General features: G+C 50.9%; 1 protein-coding gene across 5 annotated transcripts in view; it reads left to right on the top strand.

The window, feature by feature from the left end:
- The first annotated feature begins 2,896 nt into the window (after nt 1–2,896).
- Nucleotides 2,897–21,112, top strand: part of Tspan18 (tetraspanin 18) — a 138,003-nt gene continuing 119,787 nt past the window's right edge. For 2 of the 5 annotated variants that reach the window (XM_017794855.2, XM_017794856.2), the window contains exon 1: nt 2,899–3,014. The gene's annotated coding sequence lies outside the window, so the exon portion shown is untranslated. Of the gene's footprint in view, nt 3,015–3,241; nt 3,261–3,719; nt 3,896–21,112 lie in introns of those variants that run through there. The other 3 variants (XM_029557148.1, XM_017794858.2, XM_017794857.2) reach the window with 3 other exon arrangements.

Below are 21,112 nucleotides of genomic sequence, written 5' to 3'. Positions count from 1 at the left end.
CACAGTGTGGGTCTTCCCACTTCAGTTAACCTAATCTAGAAACTCCTTCATAGACATGCTCAGAAATTTGTCTCCTAGGTGATTCTAGATCCTGTCAAGGTAACAATATTAATTATCAACCCCTCTCCAAACAGGGAGTTGAGAGGCCCTGGCCTGGGAGGGAGGAGGCTGACTCATCACCAGGCTCCTCACCAGAGTCCAGAGTGGGACTCTTTCTCAGCATCCCTTTCTATATAATCAAGTGTCTGGATTACAATGAATCCTCCATAAGGTTCCTTTGAAATAGGCAGAAGGGGAATTTATAACTTTCTGAGCCAGGCTGCTGCTGGGTCCATGCCAACCTGGACTCTATTTGGTCAGGGCTGGCCATCTCTTCCACCTCACCCCAAAACTTCCCTCTCTCCTCTCTATCCCATCTCCTTGGAAAATTCCTTTCTATTCCTGGAAACTGCTGATAAACCACAATCTGGACGCCTTTCTTCCTTCCATGACAGATAGTTGAAGGGATTCTATAGGTGTTTACCCCAAACCCCATTTACAGGAGGAAACACTGAGGCAGAGATGGCTTTGTGAACAGGATCATAGTTTATGTTTCAGAGGACTAAACTCTTTGGATTCCTCATTTTGGGGGAAAAAAGGTGCTGTTCTGAGTGATCTACATAAATGTTACATTTCCTGATTGTGGTGTGCCATGAGCTGGTTGCTAGTAGATCTTTAGCCTCTTTCTGGCTCTCATTGATCTTCAGGAGGGAGTGAGGCCTGGGGCTGTTTAGCTCCTTCCTCCAGCAGCCAGCCACGTCTCCTTACACTTTCTTTCATGGTGACTGAAGAGTCACTATTGGGGTTTAATGACACCGTTTTATTCTGTATTTATTTTATGGTAACCTTCTATTTATAGCCATGTGACGCTGCTCTTCCATCTATGGCTGTGGTATAACATATCACTGTTTAAAAATAAGCTTGTTTAAGTAAAACAAAACATAAAATAAGTGCTGATTTAAAGAAAGCCATTAAGCATGCAACCCTCATGCTGGGGCCCAATCAAGGCCATGTTCTGAAGGGTCAGGAAGGAGGCCTGGAGCTGGAATCACTGTCCCAGCTGGGTATGAACTGTCCTGAAAGCCAGCCTGTTCTTTCCTTCCATCATATGGATTCTAGGGATTGAACTCGGGTCATCAGGCCTGGCAACAAATGCCTTTACCCACTGAGCCCTCTCATTGTCCCCCAGTCTGCCTGCTTCTTCCAACCCTAACCTCCTATGTTCTGGTTAGCTTCTCTACTGTTGTGACAAAACACTCTGACCAATACCAAGTTGGGGAGAAAAGGGTTTATTTGGCTTGCATCACTGAGGAAGCCCAAGGTAGGGACTCAGGTCAGGAACCTAGAGGCAGGAACTGAAGCACAGGCCATGGAGGAACACTGCTTACTGGCCTGCTCCTCTGGCCAGTGTTCAGGCTGCTTTCTTATACAACCCAAAATAACCTGCCCAGGGGTAGCACCACCCACAGTGGGCTGGGCCTGCCCACATTACTCAATCAAGAATATGCCCACCAGACATGGCCACAGGCCAGTCCAATGGAGGCAATTCCCCAACTGAGGCTCCCTCAACCCAGGTGTCAAATTGATGACTAAAGTCATCCAGCACACCCTAGTAGCCTCCACCTCCCTCCCAAGACGGAGGCCAAACTCCAGGCTGGCTGCTTCCCTTAATTTCTGTGCTGCCTCTCATCCAAGGACCCTTCCCTCCCCTGCAGTCTGCTTCTTATAGTAAGTAGTAGCCCTGGGTTCAGGGACTGTGGGGGATCACAAAGGGCCCCGCCTCCTCTTGGTCTTGCTTGGGAGGTTGGATGGAGGGTTGCCTGTGGACCCTTGCCTATACATTAACAGAATTCCATGCCTGCTCATTGAAGAGCAGTCTAGACTGTTATCCTGGCTTCTGTCACTCTGGCAGCCCCTCCTCTATCTCTGCTGATTCTGTGAAGTGGTTCAAAGGACCAGTCCCAAGACCTTAGAAGGACACTCTATTTCTTGGAATGTCGCCCAGAAAGGCCAAGTCTTCCTGTCCCTGAAACTCTGAACCGTGCCCTGACCTCACCAACCTTCCATCCAAGGCCTGCTTAGCATCCTTCCTGTCAGTCCTTGATGAGAATCAGTGGCTCACTGGGTCTTGCTCCTGCAGAGGCAGTTTGAGTCTCTCTCTCTTGGGCTCTGAGGTGCTTTGCTTATAGATCTTGTCTGGGCGACAGTGTAACAGGTTAGCTGTCTAGATGAAGCCCTGTACCAGGACCCAGGAGGAAGTAAGGCGAAAGTCTTAGTCTGGTCCCTAGCAATGGGATGTGGGAGGTGACACTGGGGCAGGGCCCTGTGATCACCAGTAATAAACCTCAGTGGGGCTTGCTCCTCAGGCTCCCAACAGGTGTTCCCCTGCTAGTGGGGGATGACAAGAAGCGACATCCCTGGGGAAAATCCCACACTGTCACCCTCACCTCCCTCCAGCAGTCTTCTAAATTCAGACACAGAGAACATGGGCAGGGGGTGGGCGGTGCAAGGGACAGGGTAGGAACCCCGTGGTGGCCGTGGTGTCCTCTGCGGCCCTGAGGGGGCAATGGCCAGTTCCCGGGCCGAGACGCCCGGCTCCACGGCGGCGGCAGCGACCCGAGACCGAGGGGCGGAGGCTGGGGCGGAGGGAGTAGGAGGGCGGGCCGGGGGTGGCGGGAGGTGTGGCCGGCGGCGGTGGCTGGCGAGCGGCTGCAGCTGCCGCGGGCGTCTCGCGGGCTGCAAGCTTCGGGCAGACGCTGCGCGGCGATCCCGGAGTCCTCCGGCCCTGGCCCCCCCCCCCCCCCCCCGGGCGGCCCCCCCCCCCCCCCCCCCCCCCCCCCCAGCGGGCGTCGCCACCGCCTCACAGCTTTGCCGCCTCGTCGCCTCGTAGCCTTGTCGCCCGGCGCCGCAGGTCCCGCAAGTTGCGAGAGAGCTGTGTGTCCAGGGAAACTTTCTCCGCGGCCGTGTTGCTGCAGGTAGGGCTCGGCCACAGCACTCTGTACGCCCCGGCGCGGGGAAACCGCGCGCTCCCAGGGAGATCGCAGATCATCGTGGGTCCCAGGACGCTCGGGGAAGCGGCCACCAAGTTCTGCCGAGACTCGCCCAGGGAAGGGGACAGCGCCACCGCGTGCACCCCCAAGCGCGCCCGGGGCGGCGGACTTCGCACGGGTCAGGTGCAGCTGCCCGGCGCCCTGCGATCCCCGGCCACAGACGGGCGGCAGGTGGGACTCTGGGGTCGAGGGGTGTCGGCCCCGGCTGTGTGCGGAAGGAAGGTGCATTCAGCCACCTTGAACGAGGATAGGTCGCCAGTGGGGGACTCGGAGCGGGATCCGGGCATGGCAGGTCGCAGGCTGGGCAGGACAGCGATGCGCGTCGCCTTCGGGGACCCGGGTGTTGGGCCGGGCGGGCGCGTCTCCCTCTGCGCTGGCTCCCGGGTTCTCATTCCCTGCGCGGGAAGGTGTGTGACTTCGGGGATGCGGGGACTCGAGCGGCTTCCAGGCGGGTCCCCAGCTTTAAGCTGCCGGGTGTGGGGTGTGGTGGCCGCGGGTTCCCAAGCGTGGCGGGCCGCGGTGGGCGCGCGCCGGCTCCGGTCCTGCTGCGCTGGAAGAGTGGCCCCGCCAGAGGGAGCCCTTCCCCGGCCGGCTCAGCCTCGCAGATCAGCCCTGGCGCTTCGCAGAGACAGACCCCAAATTCCGGGCCCAGGAACCACACACCCGCGTCGGGTGTGTTCCCAGGAGCGCCCCAGCTCACAGCACCCCAGCGAACCCGGTAGGGGGCCCAACATGAGGCTGGGGTGTTGGCGACGACCAAAAGGATCAGCCCTCGTGAAGTGATTTTTCTTGGGGAGCTTGTAAGGGTGAGTGAAAAATTCATCCCCAGGAAAACAAAAACGAAAGAAATGAACAGAGAGTTGGCATGGAGACGTGGGATGGAGTATTATGGGGAGGGGGTATCTTGAACTTACTGAAACCCAAGCTGTGGAGTGCATCCTTTTTATAAAAGTGGCATTCATGTCCGCTGTCCTAGCCAGATCTATGTGGTGGGTGGGATGGCCAGTTAAGGGTATCTCTACTCACATCCATACTCTCTCTGGGCACAGGCACACTGGGGGTATACGGTGGGGCAACAGGGCTCCTTAGAACTTTCTACAGCCCCAGCCATGGAGAGTACCCAACCTTCTGGGTCTGAGGTCCTGGGCATTCATCACTTCATGTCCCAAGTACTGGTGGAAACTTGCTCTGCCTCCCTGTGTTCTCTTCTGCACCTCTTGTGAGTTGGATCTGTGGGAAGTGACTGCTCACTCACTGCAGGCCTCTGTGAAAAGTGTCACCTTTGTTGTGTGGGGGGCTGGTTTCCTTGAAGGGACTCTGGAGGGCCTGGTGCCTCATCTTTCTCTCTAATTAATACTCCCCCACCCCCACCCCCATTACAGATGAGCTAATCAGAGAGTTTCAGTGGCCTCACAGTGCCTGGAAGTTTTCATAAGCCTCTACTAGAAATGTGGTTCATCATCTGATAACCCCTCCCCTAGAGTCTCCATGGAAGCCTGTGGAAATGGAATTGGTCCCTGAGTCCCTGAAAGACAGATAGGGTCTCCTACCCTCAGTGAAGAGGCCAAGTGTGTTTGTCAGATGTAGGTAGTGTTCTCCTCCAGGATGGAGTTTCCATCAGAGAGATCAGCCTGGCTTCTGTTTTGAATGAAAGAGTTGGAGCAGAGACAGAGGAAAGGGTGGAGAAGTCCTTGTCCCTGGATTTGTCTTTAAGACATTCCAGGGGGCCAGAAAACAAAAGGAGTGTTTGGGTTTGTTTTGGTTTTAGTGATTTGTTTTTCTATGAAGGAAGCCTGCTGAGACAGCCTGGCCCTAGGAACCTGGGTGTGAGCCTACCCCAATCCTAGGCTGCCAGCTCTGGGTGCTGTCCCTCCTTTCTGTCCCATACTTCCCCCCACGCAACTCACACACACTGAAGAGAGCAGAGGGGCACCCAAATGCTGTCTTCTGTGTCTCAGAATCTAGGAAGAATGATTTCTAGACCTGGGCCATTTTCCTTGTTTTCTCTGTCTCTTAAGTCCAAACTGCCAGTCAATCATTGAAGGTCCAGGGTGCTTGATAGAAGCAGACCTTTAACTGGTCTTGGGGGGTGTGGGGACTGTGTGTTGATTCTAGGAAGGGCTTCCCCACCTTTTATAACTTCCACAGCAGCCTGGAAATAGCTCCCAGGTTACTGAATGAAGTTTCAGTGCTCTGGGGATCGATTACAGAGCGGGAGCTGGGCAGGTTTGGATCTAGAGACAAGGGATTATGGGGATTTGTGGAAGGGGGCCTTCAGAAGAGGAAAAGCAGGTTTGAAATCCAACCAGTCAGTTTATCAGTGTAGTCCTTGGGTGAGTCACTTCCCATGTGACCCCGCTTCCCTGACTGTAAATGTCCCTAGAGATGGGGGGGGGTGCTCAAGACTTAAATCCAGGAGAGCAGAGCCTTTTGGGGTTCTGGGCCAGCCATGCTGGGTTCTGCCTCTGGTCCAGCTGATGATGTCTCTCCAGACTGTTTGCCCACCTGGTACAGGAGTCTAGTGGGTTCATACAAAGCTTCTGTAGCTATTCTGTGTGAGTGGACCCAATGTCCAGCAGTTGGGACAGAGAGGGCAACATGACTGGTTCCTACCTGGAATGCCACAGCATCTAGTAGTGGTGTCTCTCTCTGGGGGTCTGTAGCTCCCAATTCCCATGGCTGGACAAGACAGTTTAGTGACTTCCCCTTTCCAGAGAGCCCCTCTTTTGGCCCATCTCATCAGCCATGGAGAATGGAAATCAGGAACATTTGTCAAGCTCAGCTGGGACCCACAGAAGGGGAGCTCCGAACCCAGCACTTGGTCCCAGGGAGCAGATGATGCCAACTGATCAGCATCTCTCAACCTGATGCCATCAGGCAAACGTGCCAACCTGGGCTCCTGCCACCAGGGCTGGCACCTTGGACCAGCATCAGCATCCATCAGATAGAGTGGGGAGGATCATCAAGTGCTTTTTACAAAGAGAGGCAGAGTGAGATGGTGGGTCCTAGGTCTACAGCTGTCATAGCTGGGTTTTCAGTGGGGCCCTGATTATCTTCCCATTCAATGTCCATGTCTCCACCCAAGACTGCTCAGTTCATGAGTGAACATTTTGGAGATAAGCAGAAAACAGGTTGACAAGTCATGAGTATGTGCCTACACCCAGAGAAATGACAGGGTGGAGTGGAAAGGCCACAGAACCTAGAATTAGGGGGCTTGATGTGGTACAGATGGGGCAGTGTAACCTCAAATTGACAAGTCACTTCTCCTCTCTGAGCTTCAGGTTCTCTATTTGCTTAGAAGAATCCCTGCATGGTGGTTAGAGTACCTGCTTGAGTTCATGCTGTCTACCCTGCTTGTCAATTATGTGCCCTTAAGTCACTCAACTTTTAGTGTCTCTGTTTCCTGGTCTGTAAAACAGAACTGGCAATATTACCTCTCAAACTGTTGTGAGCCATCAGTGAGGTAATCTTTGTGAAATAGCACAGTACCAAGCACATAGTAAGTGCTCAATAAACACTGTTATTTCCATCCTTAGCATTGTAACTGTGAAATAACAACAGTTACTGGAAGAACCAACTAATTCTTTCAGAGTGTGACAGTCTACTTTAGGGGTAAAAGACAAGGTGAACAAATCAGTTTTCCTGTTCTTTTCTTCCTTTCTCAGCCCCAGTGGGGCAAAATATTTCCTGGGTCATGTCATTAGTCTCAAGGTAGCCTTGTCCCTGCTGTGATGTCAGCCATTCCTTTCCACTCCACACTCCGCTTCCCATTCTAACTGGAGAACGCCTGCACTGATGAAAAGCTTAAGCTGATAAACAGCTCCTGAAGTCACCCCAGTCATGGGCTCTTCCTCCAAGATACTTTGGACTTTGGGATGAATACCCTGGCGCTCTGTGGGTTGCATTTTGTCTACCTGACCCTGCTTCCCTCTGCTACCTTTGGATGTGGGCTGGGTCAGGTCTGAGGTTTACGACGTGGGGCTGTGTCTGCTGTCCTGCTCAGAGAAGACAGGCCAGGCTGCACTTGTGCCTCTCCTTCCATGGTAGGCTATCTTGATGGTGGTCTGCCTGGGGCAGACCCTGTGAGATTATTCCTCTGTAGCAGGGCCTAGATCATACTCCATCTTCAACTCTTTCCACTGAGGGTTTAGTTACTGCCCCATTTTATAGGTGGGAAAGTAAGGTTCAGAAAAATGTTCCAGCACAGGACATCTTCTGAGAGTCCCTGCTTTTACCCTGTGTCCATCACTCAGACATCTGGGGACAGGCAGGGATAAGAGGTTTGGTGACATGGTTGCTCACAGGAGAGGAAGAACAAAAATCTATAAGAGGAAGAAGTATGCTGCCTACCCAAGTCTGGAGTTATCTTGCTGAGGTGTGGCCTCCCATTCCTTATTTGTGAAAATTGGAGTGGTAGTGTGGGTGATCCAGTTAAGCTGAGTGGCACTAGCTCTGGCAGCATATGACCTCAAACCTCAGTGGCTGGACATCACAAGGACTATGCTTGTACACCTGGCCTGGGTCTCTGCTCCATACAGTCCTTGGAGATGGTGACCCTGGTGTCTCTGTGGCTGCCCTTCTGCAGCATGTGCGAAGCACTGAAGTTACTGCAGGAGGGACAGGGGGAGGTGGGAAAGCCACCGGGGCCCTCCATGCTTCAGCAAAGAAGTGATACCTACTAATTCTCTAATTCTGCTCTGGTACATTGGCCAGATCTGTCATCTGGTTCTAACCAGCCACAAGGGAGGCTGTGACCATAAGGAAGTACCAGCTCTGCATTTGTGTTGTCAGCAGAACACTGAGATGAGCATTCAAACCTTCTTGTCTTTGGACCCCAGGCTTGTCCCTAACCATCCCTGGTGGGAGTTACTTTCTTAGACCATGGTCTGTACATGGGAATGTTACTTCTAGATAATTGCCTGGATCCTGACACACTGCAGGGTGGTGGGATCCAAGGCACTGACAAGAGGCACATGGCAAGGACGCTTAGCTAACTCTTGACCTTCAACCCAGTATTCTGTGACCTCCTTTGGCTTGCTGAAACTTACTCCTTGAGAACTTGTTCCAGAACCTTCTCCAGTTCCTCCTAGCATACACTTCCGCTCCTGTCTTCTCCTATTCCCTAGTGAGGTAAAGCTTTTGTGTTCATCTCTAAGGGGCTGGGGAATTGGGAAGGGAGGGTGCTGGAACCCTCTGGAAGCCCAGGAAGAAGGGCAGGGGTGTGAAGAGAGAAGTTAGTTTTAAATATTCTCAGTGTGAACCACCGAGTGTGAGGCCTTGGGCCAGAGTAAGAGGGTAGGCCGTTGTCTCCTGGGGAACAGCTAGATGTTCTGTCCAACACAGAGGCAGACACTGACTCTTGCAGAGCTCCAGCTCTTGTCACCTGTGGTCTCAGGGCTGGGCTCACCTGTTGAACTAACAAGACTTTCGTTTGGAATGGGAGATGGATTTGGAGTTAACCACCACTCTCACAGGTCCTGGGCCCAGGAGATACTGCCAGGAGAGGCTCCCTGCCACCTACCCCACCCTCGCATGGCCATCTCTTCTGCTGGGACAGATTGCTCATGGGCTGGCCAAGTGTATGCAGCTTCCTGGGGAGCAGGCCCGGCCACCTGCTTCCTGACATTCAAGGCTCTTGCCAGCCAGGCAGGCCCGCACACATGGCTAGTGGCTCCATGAGGGTTTAATGGGCATCCCATGGGAATGAGGCTTGGGCTCTAGCCCAAATAGAATGCCCCCTGTGGACTCCACATGGAATGACTATGGGCTGGATGTAAGGAACCCAGGCAAGGGATGCTCAGAGCCCTGAGCGAAGTGCAGAGGATGCAAACTGCCATGGGGTTAGGCACCCCAATTCTGAGCACAACTGCCTGGTTTCAAATCCCCAGCCAGCCTGGCAGCCACGACCTTTACCAAATCCCTTAACCTGTAGCCCCTGAATGCTGCTCACTCCCAGCCCCTGGCTTTCACTCACTGGTTCTGTTACCCCACCTGTCTTGCTTTAGTTGGGCGTTAACAGCAGCAGGGCCACCTCCAACCCTTCAGGAAAGGATTTGAGAGCCAATACTTTATGCTGAGGAAAGAAGAGAGTTGCCCTCTGAGAACAGCTGGGACCCTGTCCCCTAGGGACTCTGCAAACACCTGTATGGAACACAGCTAAGTCATTCCAGGAAACCACAAGGGGCAGAAGTCTAAGCAGGCTGGCTGCTTGGTGACATTGGTGTGACATCTCAGTCCCTCAGCAGGGAATGAATGCCTATGGCCATCTGTGCAGTGGACAGACAGCAACAACATCTATCACAAAGATTTGCCCCAGCAGTAGGCTAGTGAGCCTCTCCCATCCCTCTGTGGTCCAGCCAAAACCCCTGGTGGGGGGGGTTGCTGGACAGTGCTGCTCTCTCTGGCATCCCTTCCCTTGAGTACCCACCAGGGCCTCTAGGCCATAAGGCAAGCTACTGAGCCAAGATAAGAGGTGGCCTCTGAGGTTCCACCTACTTGTCCTGCAACATGAGGCCCAGCCAGGTGGAGGTTGCTCCATGCTGCTGAGGGGTCAGAGCAGAGGCACAGGCTAAGCTTCATGGGGGTTTAGCTGCCTTCTCTCCTTTTCTAAGGTCCCATGGCATCTTGGGGTCCAAGCACAGAGCCCAGGGACCCCAGAAAGCTCAGGAACAAGAATGCAAAATCATTACAAGATGAATGAAATTAGATGCAGCCTAAAGTTACCTGCAAGCTGCTACCTGCCACTGTCCTGCATCTGTCATTATAGAGAGCACTGGACTGGGAGTCCTCTAAGCCTTGGACAACATCCTGTTTGGTACTGACAAACTCTTTTATCCCTGTGGGTTTCTTCCTCTGTGTGTGTCTCTCTGTGTGCATACACACACATGTTCAGATGCATGTGTGTGCATGTGCATATGGGGGCCAGAGGTCTCCACCTTATTTTATTTTATGTGTATGAGTGTTTTGCTTGCATGTATGTAGGTGTACCATATGTATGCAGTACCTACAGAGGTCAAAAGAAGGCGTTGGATCTCTTAGAATGGTTGTTACCTGCCATGGTGGTACTAGGGAACTGAACCTTGGTCCTCTGCAAGAGCAGCCAGTGCTCTTAACCACTCAGCCATCTTTCCAGGATCCATCCCCTTATTTTTTGAGTCAGGATCTCTTATTGAACATATGTTCACAGATTGGACTGGACTGACTGGCTGGTGAGCTCCAGGGTTCCTATAACATCTACTCCCCCAACAACAGCTAGAGTACAGACACATGCCACTTTCAGTTTTTCATGTGGGTGCTGGGGATCTGAACTCAAGTCCTCATGTTTGTATAATGAACACTTTATTGACTGTCATTTCCCCAGTCCCACTAGAGCTTCTGATATCTCATTCTTCTTGGAGGAAGTGAAGGCTTGTGGGTCTCAGGTCTCCTTCCAGGAACCCCTGGGTCTCTCCTTAGAGTCTGAATAGGGACCAGAATCCCTCTGAAGCCTTGTATCCCCTGGAGGAAAGCACTCAGGAAGCCCTGCAGGGTTGTTGATGGAAGCAGAGTGTTGTCTAAATAAATTAAGAGGGAAAGAGGACACTCCCGGCATGCTTTTCCATAGCTGGGATGATATGTATAACGTTTCCTCCCTTTTATTTGATAATTCTTCCTTTTTAAAGTAGTTTGAAGAATGCAAGTGTCTGTTGATTTACCACACGATGAACTCAAATAAAAATATTCTTTTTAAAAAAGTGGTTGCTATGTAATTAAATTTAAATAATGGGCAAATTTTGTTTCTAAATAGCCCAACCACTCATAAAGATCTATTCAAACCTGTTTGAAGTAAGTGTGTGTGTGTAGAAAAAAAGACCTTGGTGAAAGATCTTTTTGGAAAAAAATAGAAGTAGTGATAAAGATATAGTCAAAGTTGTATGTATGTGTTCATATGTGTGTGAAGGTAAGCAATGTATGGATTCTCACGATGTACCTGCTAGAAAGAAGTGCTCTGAAAGATTCTGGAATGTTCTCCTGTGATCCAGCAGGGGCTGAGAGCAACTGAGGCAGATCCCAGTTTCTGAGTCTCAGAGGTCAGGGTCAAGCTGTCCCTGGCCAGCTGCACCACCTTGGGCAAGTTGTCTAGCCCACTCCAGCCTCAGTTTCCTCACCTAAAAAATAAATAGAAGGTTAAGACCAGATGTCTAGCCTGGTACTGGGCCTGGGGCCCCTCCCTATTCACCTCTACAGAAGCACAGCTCCTTTGCCTTGGATCCACTGGGCCCATACATTGCCATGGAGAGGGAAGGAGATATGAGGAACCACAAAGGTTTGTTTGAACTCCTACAAGCCCAGGCCTGTTCCATGAAATGTCCCTGCAGGCTATTGAGAACGTTTGTTACCCAGCTAGTGACACTATTTCAGGAAGCTGTGGAGCCTTTAAGAGTTGGGGCTGGGATGGTGGAAAAACATAGGGGTGGGCCTTTGAAGGCGATACAACCCCTGGCTTCTGCTCTCTCTGCTTCCTGGTCCCCTGTGATGCGCCACACACGGCAGTCACAATGAACTGAGAGTCTCCCTCATAATTTCCTTTCCATAATGGACCAAAATGCTCTGAAACCATGAGCCAAACTAAAGAGTTAATGCATAGGGGATGTTTGCCCAGGTCTGTTGATACAGGGTGGTGGCTGCTTCCTGTGGGCATTAATCCCTTCATCCCACTGTGAGCACTGCATTTGTGACAAGACTTGAGGCCGGGGCTGGGCACACAGCCTGGTGCCCTTCCTGGCCTCACATACCCCCCAACATGTTCCAGGTCCTTGTCTCCAGTTAGGTGGGGAGCTCACCAAAGCTTCTCCCCAGTCTGAAGTTCCCATACTCCACCCTCAGAGCCACCCAAGGATACAGAGGGCTTCTTCACACTTGCTGTGGCTTAGAGGACATGCTACCCTGTGTAGGTAATTGGCACTGGGTGTTAATTAATGTGATGGCCCTCCAGCACCAGCTCCCCACCCCTTCCTGCCTTACAAACTCTCATGGTGCTGGAGCTGCTTCCTCAGGGGTCTTGGCTGAGGACACTGATGGGTAAACAGACCAGGTTCTACCTGGTCAGCTCTCTGCCATTCTCTGTAAATTGATGGTCCCCTCTGCCTTATTCATCGTTCCTTTGAGCCTAAATTACCCTGATTGTACAGAGGGGCTCTTACAAGACAGTTTCTTGGTGGCTGGCCAACTGCCTCATGCAGATGGACTCTCCTCTCCTGTTGGTTACCAGGTTGTCAGCAGGAGTACCCATCCTGAATGAACCCCAGGAACTGACAATGCATGTCTGGGTACATGCCACACACATGTGCCTCTCTTGAGGGTATGCCTCTCTTAAGCCTATGCCTTAGAGCAGCACCAACAGTTATGTGGAGGGTAACAGAGAGAAGCAGCAGGGTTAGGACACACCCTCTTTGCTGATGTTGGGTAGTGAAAAGAGCCATGTGGTGCAGTGGTTAGAGTTGGGTCCATGGTAGGTAAAATCCAGCTCTGCTACTCCCTCTGGCTGGCATCACTCCAAACCCTACCTGATAATAGTGATGCAGGTGCCTGTGAAGACACTGCTAAGCATGGTGTGGCAGCAGGGACTCCCAAGAGCAGTTACCGGGCTTCTGAGATTTGAGGCCTTGTAGGGCAATCTGGCCAGAGCCTGGACTCACCCACCATTGCAGTCGCCCTTGGCACCATTGCCATCAGACCTGCCCTGCCACCCCAGGGGGCAGGAGGAAGACCCCATAAGCCGATCACCTTCTCCTGGCTCCTGCTTCACTAGTTCTTGGTGGATGCAGGCCAGCACTCCCCTCTGCCCCACAAGTCCATAGAAGACTAAGATCGGAGTATCCAGCTGCTCCAGAGGGAGGCCTCACCATTGTAACCCAATCCCAAGGTGCAATATTGGCCTCAGAAAGGCAGACTTACAGATATTGGGGAAGTTTCAAATTCTTTTGTTTGTTTTCCTGTTTGATTTCTAGTATGAAGGGGGAAGGCACAGGAAGGAGTGTCTGACCTGGCTGAGGGGAGAAAATGAGATAGCTTGGATTTCATTTTCAGCCAGATGCACTGGGCTTGTCTGTAAAGCTTAATAAAGACAGTAAGCCTGAGACAACAGAGGCCCCACAGCAGTCCTGGGAAACACCTCTGCACAGCCTCTTCCCTGGCCTCTTGTGTATTAGCACCTCGCAAAAGGGCAATTTTCAGGTTTGTTGGATTCCCAATCTCGGTGGCATTAGTGCAAATCTCTTTCTTATAGCCCAGGATCAGCAGAAGGAGGTTGGTCTGCTCAGCTGGCCTTGTCTTTGTGGAGAACCCAGCCTGCAACCAGCCTCTGCTGTTTACTGTGTGGTGGGGAAGAAGTGTGCTATGTGGCTGGGTAGAGGTGAGTGAGGTGACCCACCTGGTTCTGGCTTTTCCATGGGTTCCTAATTGATTGGGAGAAGCTCCATGGAGTGAGGAGACAGCCCCAGACTAGAAGTTGGGGTGTAAGATCAAGTTTGGGCTTTACCATAGCCTCACTGGATGGTCTTGGGCAATGCACTAAACTTTTCTGGGCCTGTTTGTTATCTGTAAAAGATGGGAGGAGGGGAGAACAACAACAACAACAAAAAAAACTACACCAAGGCAGAAAAAAATGATCTTTACACCTTGCAGATTGACATCTGGGGAATGGAATCTAATAAGCTGGTGCATGGACCAGGTTTGCTTATTTATCTGTTTCTCTGACAATCATTCCAGGTAGAAGAAGGGTGCTCTGCTTAGAATGAAGTCAGGGGGCCGAAAGGTAACCAACCAGCGGGAGCAGCAGGCTGTGGTGGTACCTGGCAGGCACATATATACATACTTTGGATCTCAAATTCCATCAGTGATGAATTGGTAAGGTCTTCCCTTAGCCCCTCAGTGCTTGGATAGGGGCTGTTTTATTCAGGATCAGCAGGAAAGAGTGCCAAGATCAATTATTGATGTCTGGCAAGATTAGAGGAGGAAAATAGATTGACAGTGCAGTAGAGGTTGGGGCAGAGCCTTAGCCCTGGGGAGCCTGCCTGTTCTGTCATTAACTGTGTGGCCATGTGACCTAAGGTGATAGGTCTTAACTGGACCTGTTCTTTAAGTAATCATTTATAGATGTCTTCCTGGCTCAGATGGTCTGGTGGGTGCTCAGGGCTGGACTGGTGCCTTGCTGGGCATGTGCATGTTGGAGAGTCTGCTGGGTAATTTTAATATGAGTCACAACGAGCAGAGTGACACTGACAGCTGTCGGCAGCCCACTCAGGTTTTAGTGCGCCCCCCAGTACTTAGTGCTCTATTAGACTTTGCCTCATGATTCTATGAATCTGTGAGATACCAGTGAACTCACAAGGATGGTCTGAGCAGCGGTAAAGATGAACAAGGTTCCCTGGTAAAGGATGTGAAACTGGCTTGTATTTAAGACACTTGGATGGGGCTGGGAGTGGTGGCATGTGCCTTTAATCCCAGCATTTGGGAGGCAGAGGCAGGCGGATCTGTGAGATCCAGAATAGCCTGTTTTATATAGCAAACTTCAGGCCAACAGGGGCTACAAGGAGACTGTCTTAAAAAAAAAAAAAAAAGATACCTGTATGGTTAGAGCAGGAAAACTGACTTAATATTATAAAGCTTAGTTGCAAGTGCCCTGCGACCAGTCATTCTCCCTTCAGCTCCATCACAGAAGCACGTGTGTATACTCTTTAAAGAACATATGTGAAAATTCCCACAGCGGTGTGAATCCTCACAGGCAGTAGCTGAAGCAACTCAGATGACCACAGTAGGAGAATAAGGAAGAAGCTCTGGAGTCACTTGGTGGAATACTATACAGTTAGAAGGAAGGAACTCCCACTGCTGACAACAGCGTAACAGAGTAACTCCCACATCAAAGCATTGTTTTGGAGTTAGGACAAAATCATCATCAGAAAATACCTGCCATACCTGGTTGATGTGGATGCTCAGTAGAGATGCCCTGGTCCATCTTCCCTGGCCTGCCTGGGGCTCCCATCTTGCTGTGCGGAAGGCGCATTACTGGGGAGCAGCTTCTGAACATGTCCTTCCTGTTGCTTCTGGTAGGGTGTCACAAGTGCTTTTCTCTCTATGCCCCTGGGCCTGGCTGCACTTATGGGCAGAGCTGAGTGGTCAGAGTCAGGCATCCAGGTGAGACAGTCCAGCTCCTGGCAGCTAGTCCTCCTGGTCAGGATGCTGGACCCTCGGTGGAAAGGCACAGTGGGTGGCACAACTCTGTCTGTGGCAGTGGGAGCTTGTGTAGTAGCTTGCTTCCATCTTGATAGATCAGAAAGTAGAGAGAGTACAGGCTAGAAGCAGGCTGAGTATAACCCTCAAAGCTAACCTACTAGTGACTCACTTCCAAAGGCTCCCTAATGTATCAAAACAGCACCACTAGCTGAGGACCAAGTGTTCAAACACATAAGCCTGTGGGAGACATTTCACGTTCAGACCATAGCATTCTGTCCCAGAAATCACCGAGCAGTGGGATGTGGGGACCAGTGATTCCTCCTCTCTAGTTTCCATAGCCTTACCTGGGAAATGGGTACACATGGCACCCCCTCGAGAACCACTGCAGGAGGGCCCATGTCATCCAGCCTGGTCACCCCAGTAGCTCAGGAATCCTAACTATTACTGTCTGTAGCAACCAGCTATGGGAAGCATCAAGTGGGCACTGGAGGCTGTCTTGGGTGGGGAGGGTGTGGTTTGAAATGGCCTCTCAGAACAATCTGTTTTGACTTACTCAACTGTGGGAATGGGAGCAGGGCCTGAATGCTTCTCTTCTTCCACCCTCTCCCTCCTGTCACTCCTTCCCTTCCCTCTAATACACACATTTCCATTTATTCCCACTCTTGTTTCCACTAAATGGAGCCTCTGCTGCCCCTGCCCAGCTCTCTCCCTACCTTAGGCTCCTGTCTTCTCAGCTGCACACATTTACCAGAAGGTGTGCAAGGTCATTCTCCCACCAGACTCCCTCCTACTTCCAGCAGAGCTGTGAGCTCAGGAAACTTCATTCTTGCTCTGTCTCTTTTCCCAGCTAGCCCTCAGGCTGGGTGACATGGGCCAAGTCTCTTGGCCTCTCTGGGCCTTGGTTTCTTCAATTTCAACATAGATGAAGGCAGCAGTCTGCATTTGGGGAGAGCAACCCTTTTTTCTACCACATCTCCTGACCCAGGGCAAACTTCCTTCCGATCTTGAACAGTGTGCAGATGCCAGTGCACGTATGCAACCTCACTAGGTAGATAGGAGTCTTGGCTTAGCCCTGTCCTGATCCTGGAGATGATGGTCTGCTAGAAATGAGGACAGTAGGAATCAACATGGAAAGCAGCCATTTGCTCTTGACCTCAGAGGACTCAAGGCGCTATAGCATCTCTCGTGTCCAGGTTAAATATTGTCATTATGCTCATCACAAGGATGGGATATAGGGTACAGATGTGGCTGAGTGGCCTGGAGTAGAACAGCGAGTATGTCACAGACAGAGCTGGGTCTGTGCCTGCAAGGTCTGAGGTGAGCTTTATGCTTGGTCCCCAGTGACTTGGGCCAGGGTTGAATGGAAAGACATGATTTCTAAAGTTCACTGTGAACCTTGGCAGGTTCCTCCCTTCCTTGGGCTGTGGTGAAGCCACTGGGAATCAGGAGAGGACCATGTGATGCCCACCACCTCTTTTCTCTCTCTCTCTCTCTCTCTCTCTCTCTCTCTCTCTCTCTCTTTCTCTCTCCCTCCTTCCCCCCTTCTCTCTCTCTCTCTGTCCTCCTTCTGCGATGGTGTGGAAATTGAGGGATAGGAGAAGTGTGTGTGTGACCCCCCCCCTCTTTTCTCGCTCTCTCTCTCTCTCTCTCTCTCTCTCTCTCTCTCTCTCTCTCCCTCCCTCCTTCCCCCCTTCTCTCTCTCTCTCTGTCCTCACTTGGAAGCTGTGTGTCATTCAGCAGGTTACCCAACTTCTCTGATGCTCATGGTCCCTTGCAAATGAGAAAAAAACAAAATCCTGTTGCTCATAGTTGCCTCGAGGTTGAAGCTGGGACTGTGGGCTTGCTCTGCAGGGGTGGCTCTCGTTCAGGCTTATGGTTCTCCACAGACCCTTTTACAAGAGATTGTGGGCTTGCTGCTTGGCACCAAGAACACTGGTCTAGAGTTTGAGAAATTCAAGAGACCAGTGCGGGGTCACCATGATGCCACCAGACTGCCCGAGGGTATTTATTTATTCACGTGTGTAAGTGTATGTTCACGTAGGTAAACATGTGTGAGCAAGTGAGCGTTGAGTGTAACAGCCACAGGACGACTGTGGGTGTTTCCTCAGGAGTTGTACCCCTTGAACTTTGAGACAGGCTGGGGCTCACCAGTTAGTCTGAATTGGCTGACCGAAGAGCCCTAGGTGTCCACCTATCTTTGCCTCCCCAGTACCAGGCTTACAAACGCGAACCACCAACCTTTTTAAGTAGGCCCTGGGGCTTGAACTCAGGTCCTCATGCATTTACTTGTATGGCAAGTACTTTACCAGCTGAGCCATTCTCTCTCTCTCTCTCTCTCTCTCTCTCTCTCTCTCTCTCTCTCTCTCTTTCTGATACCTTTGTGTGGAATGTGTCTGTGTGTGGATGCACTCGCCTGTAAGTGTGCATGTGGAAGCCAGGGGGTGACACGGGGCATACCACCCTTTTTATGTAGACGCTGGGGCGTGAACTCAGGTCCTCACGCATATACTTGTATGGCAAGTACTTTCCCAGCTGAGCCATTCTCTCTCTCTCTCTCTCTCTCTCTCTCTCTCTCTCTCTCTCTCTCTCTTTCTGATACCTTTGTGTGGAATGTGACTGTGTGTACATGTGTGTGGATGCACTTGCCTGTAAGTGTGCATGTGGAAGCCAGGGGTTGACATGGGGCATCTTCCTCTCTTGCTCTCCACTTTATTTTTGGACACATGGTCTCTCCTTGACCTCAGAGCTTATTGTTTTGGCTAGACTAGATGATTAGCAATCCCTAGGGATCCTCCTGTCTCTCTCTCTCTCTCTCTCTCTCTCTCTCTCTCCCCCAGGGGCCACAGATGCATGCCATTATTATGTGGGTTCTGGGGATCTGAACTCGGGTCCTCCTGCTTGAGCAGCAAGCACTTTACCCACTGAGCCACTTCCCCAGCCTTTGTCTTGGGGTTTTCTTAAGCTCGTTCCATCATCAGCTGCTCAGTGTTAGCTGGACCCACAAAACCCAAAGAAATTTCCAAGTCCCCCTCCACTCTGGTATCCCCTGGGGAGTCCTGGGGCACCCTTTGTGAAGACTACAGGTGACAAATGATGATGCCAAGACCCAGCAGGCCCAGGAACTCACCCAGGAACCTGAAGCAGGTTCACCACCCTTTTCATGAGCCACGCTGTCTTTTTGTGAGAGAGGCTCTCCAGTGGTTCTTTGCATAGGTGATCCCTGTTAGTCATCTACATCTTTCAATATCGATCCTTACTTAGTGACTGACATTTCTGAATGATTCTTTCTCCTTTCTTCCCCATAGTCAAAGATAAAGGCCGGATGGGAGAATGAGGAAAATAGTCCCAGCTGACCTGAACTCACTATGTAGACCAGGCTGGCCTTGAACTCAAAATGGTCTGCCTATGTCTGGGATTCAAGGCATGCACCACCACGCCCGGCTCGTTTTTTTTTTAATTTTTAAAAAAATTTTATTTATTTTTTGTGTATACGTGTATTCCCTGCATGTAGGTAAGTGCACCCATGTTGTGCAATGCCTGTGGAGGTCAAAAGAGGCCGTCGGATCCCCTGGGACTGGGGTTGTTAGCTGCCATGTGGGTGCTGGGATTTGAATCTGGGTCTTCTGCAAGAATAACCAGTGTTCTTAACTGCTGGGCCATCTCTCCAGCCCCCCCCCCCACAACTTTTTTTGTCTTTTTTGGACAGGGTCTCCCTGTAGCCCCAGCTATCCCAGACCTCACTATGTAAACCAGGCTGGCCTTGAACTCACAGAGATCCGCCTGCCTCTGCCTCCTGAGTGCTGGGATTAAAGACATGTGCCACCACACCCGGCTTGATATATTTTTTTAATTTATTATTTTTATTTTATGTGTATGTGTGTATTGCCTGCATGTATGTAAGTGCACCCGTGTCTTGCAATGCCCGCAAAGGACAGAAGAGGCTGTTGGATTCCCTGGAACTGGAGTTACAGACAGATGTTAGCTGCCATGTGCGTGCTGGGATTCGAACAGCCAGTGTTCTTAACTGCTGAGCCATCTCTCCAGCCCCTCATGGGATGCTTTTGAGACACAGTATTTACCAAAGTAATCCTGCCTGAGCCCACAGGTGTTTGGAAACCTAGGAAAATATATTTGACAAAATAAATAAAAGGCATAATATTGTGGTCAGAATGATGCCACACAGGAGCTGATTCTGGAAAGTTCCATCTCAGCAAAGTATCTCTTCCCCTTATTTCCCCCCTTTTGCCATGCCACATGGCTTTCTTCCCTCAAAATCTAATTTCCACATAGATTGAGCCAGCTGTGACCCACTATGTGAAGCGTTTTCCTGAAAATTAATATAGGAGGAGAGTCCCCAGTGGGGGCTCCACGCCCACTGCATGTAAAATGCCCCATGGACAGTCAGGGAAGAAAGGCTGCTGGTGTTGGTAAGACATCTGAGGTCAGAACCCCTTTATTTTAAAGACAGAGAGATGTGGCTTAGTGTGGTGACCTGGCCAAGGCCAGATAGTGAGTTAGAGATGCAACCATGTCATAACATCTGCCACCCCCACCACCATTTTCTAGGCTAGGACCCTTCCAGTATACCTGGCCGTGTGTTGGCTGAAAGCAAGCTTCCCTTGCTTCATGATGAAGTAATAAACCAGTTCATCATGGTGGAAAGGGAGAGGTGGCTTGAGTTATTAATTAAAAGCTAGCGATGCCATCAAAGCAGGTGAGGGGGCCACCTCTGTGTGCCCACTGACCCTGTGATGGAAGGGATGGAGACCCAACATCTGGCTATGATGGTGGAATTGAACTCACACGTTCGATTCCAGACTGGCACTCCTTGATCTTGGCTCTCTGCATGTGCTGGGAGTGGGTGGGGAACACCATTTTCTTCAAGCTGGACCTGGAAGCTCTACAGATATTTGTTTCTTCCTTCTCCACTTGGGAGGCCGGACGCAGTGGATGCCTGGCAGAGTGGGGAAAGCCTGGCCTGGGGATCAGATGTGCCCCTTGGTGCTTGGACCTGGGATCTCACCAGTAGTGTGGGAACATTAGTCACATGGTTCTTATAGCAAGTTACAGAACCGAGTGCCTCAGTCTGTTCCTTGAGAGAGCATGCCTGTTGGAGGAGCAAGCATCTTGTCTTAGCTCTTAGTGTGGGAGGATCTCAGAAATGAGCATGCATGTCTCTGCAGTTAGGAAATTGTGTTACCCCTCTTTTTGCTCTGATTATCAAAGTCACACATATGTAGGTGCCAGATTCCCAGAGATAACATTTTGCTTACGTTTCCTCTCCAGTTTACTGTAGTGTGTGTCTGCTGTTAATTACTTTAGGAGAGGCCATTGTTTTGGACTGAATTCCTGCACCAGGTCCCACCTAAAATGGAGTCAGTCATACTAAAAGTTCTACATCACTAAATTAAAACCGAAGGGCCAGTGAAATGACTCAGCGGGTGAAGGCTCTTGCCCCCAAGCCTGACGACTTGAGTTTGATCCCCAGAATCCACATGGATTCGAAAGTTGTCTTCTGATCTCTACATGGACTTAGTAGAACTCATGTGGCCTCACACATACACAAATACACTAAAAATAAATAAATGTAAGAAAATTAAAACTGAAGCTGTTTATTGGTAAGATCTTCTAAGGAAGAAAGGAAAGCCAACTCCCAAGCAAGTGTCTCTAGCTAATGTGTTATGGACATCTGCTCAGCTTTAACCCATCACAAAGAAAGAGTGCTTAAAATGGCCCATCTGCTCTGGGCATGGCAGTGTACACCTTTTAATCCCAGTACTCCAGAGGCAGAGGCAGGTGGATCTCTGTGA

Source organism: Nannospalax galili, unplaced genomic scaffold (genome assembly GCF_000622305.1).
Source record: "Nannospalax galili isolate Female #2095 unplaced genomic scaffold, S.galili_v1.0 scaffold1287, whole genome shotgun sequence".
In the NCBI taxonomy this organism is placed as follows: Eukaryota; Metazoa; Chordata; class Mammalia; order Rodentia; family Spalacidae; genus Nannospalax; species Nannospalax galili.
This window is presented reverse-complemented; position numbering and strand designations above follow the sequence as displayed.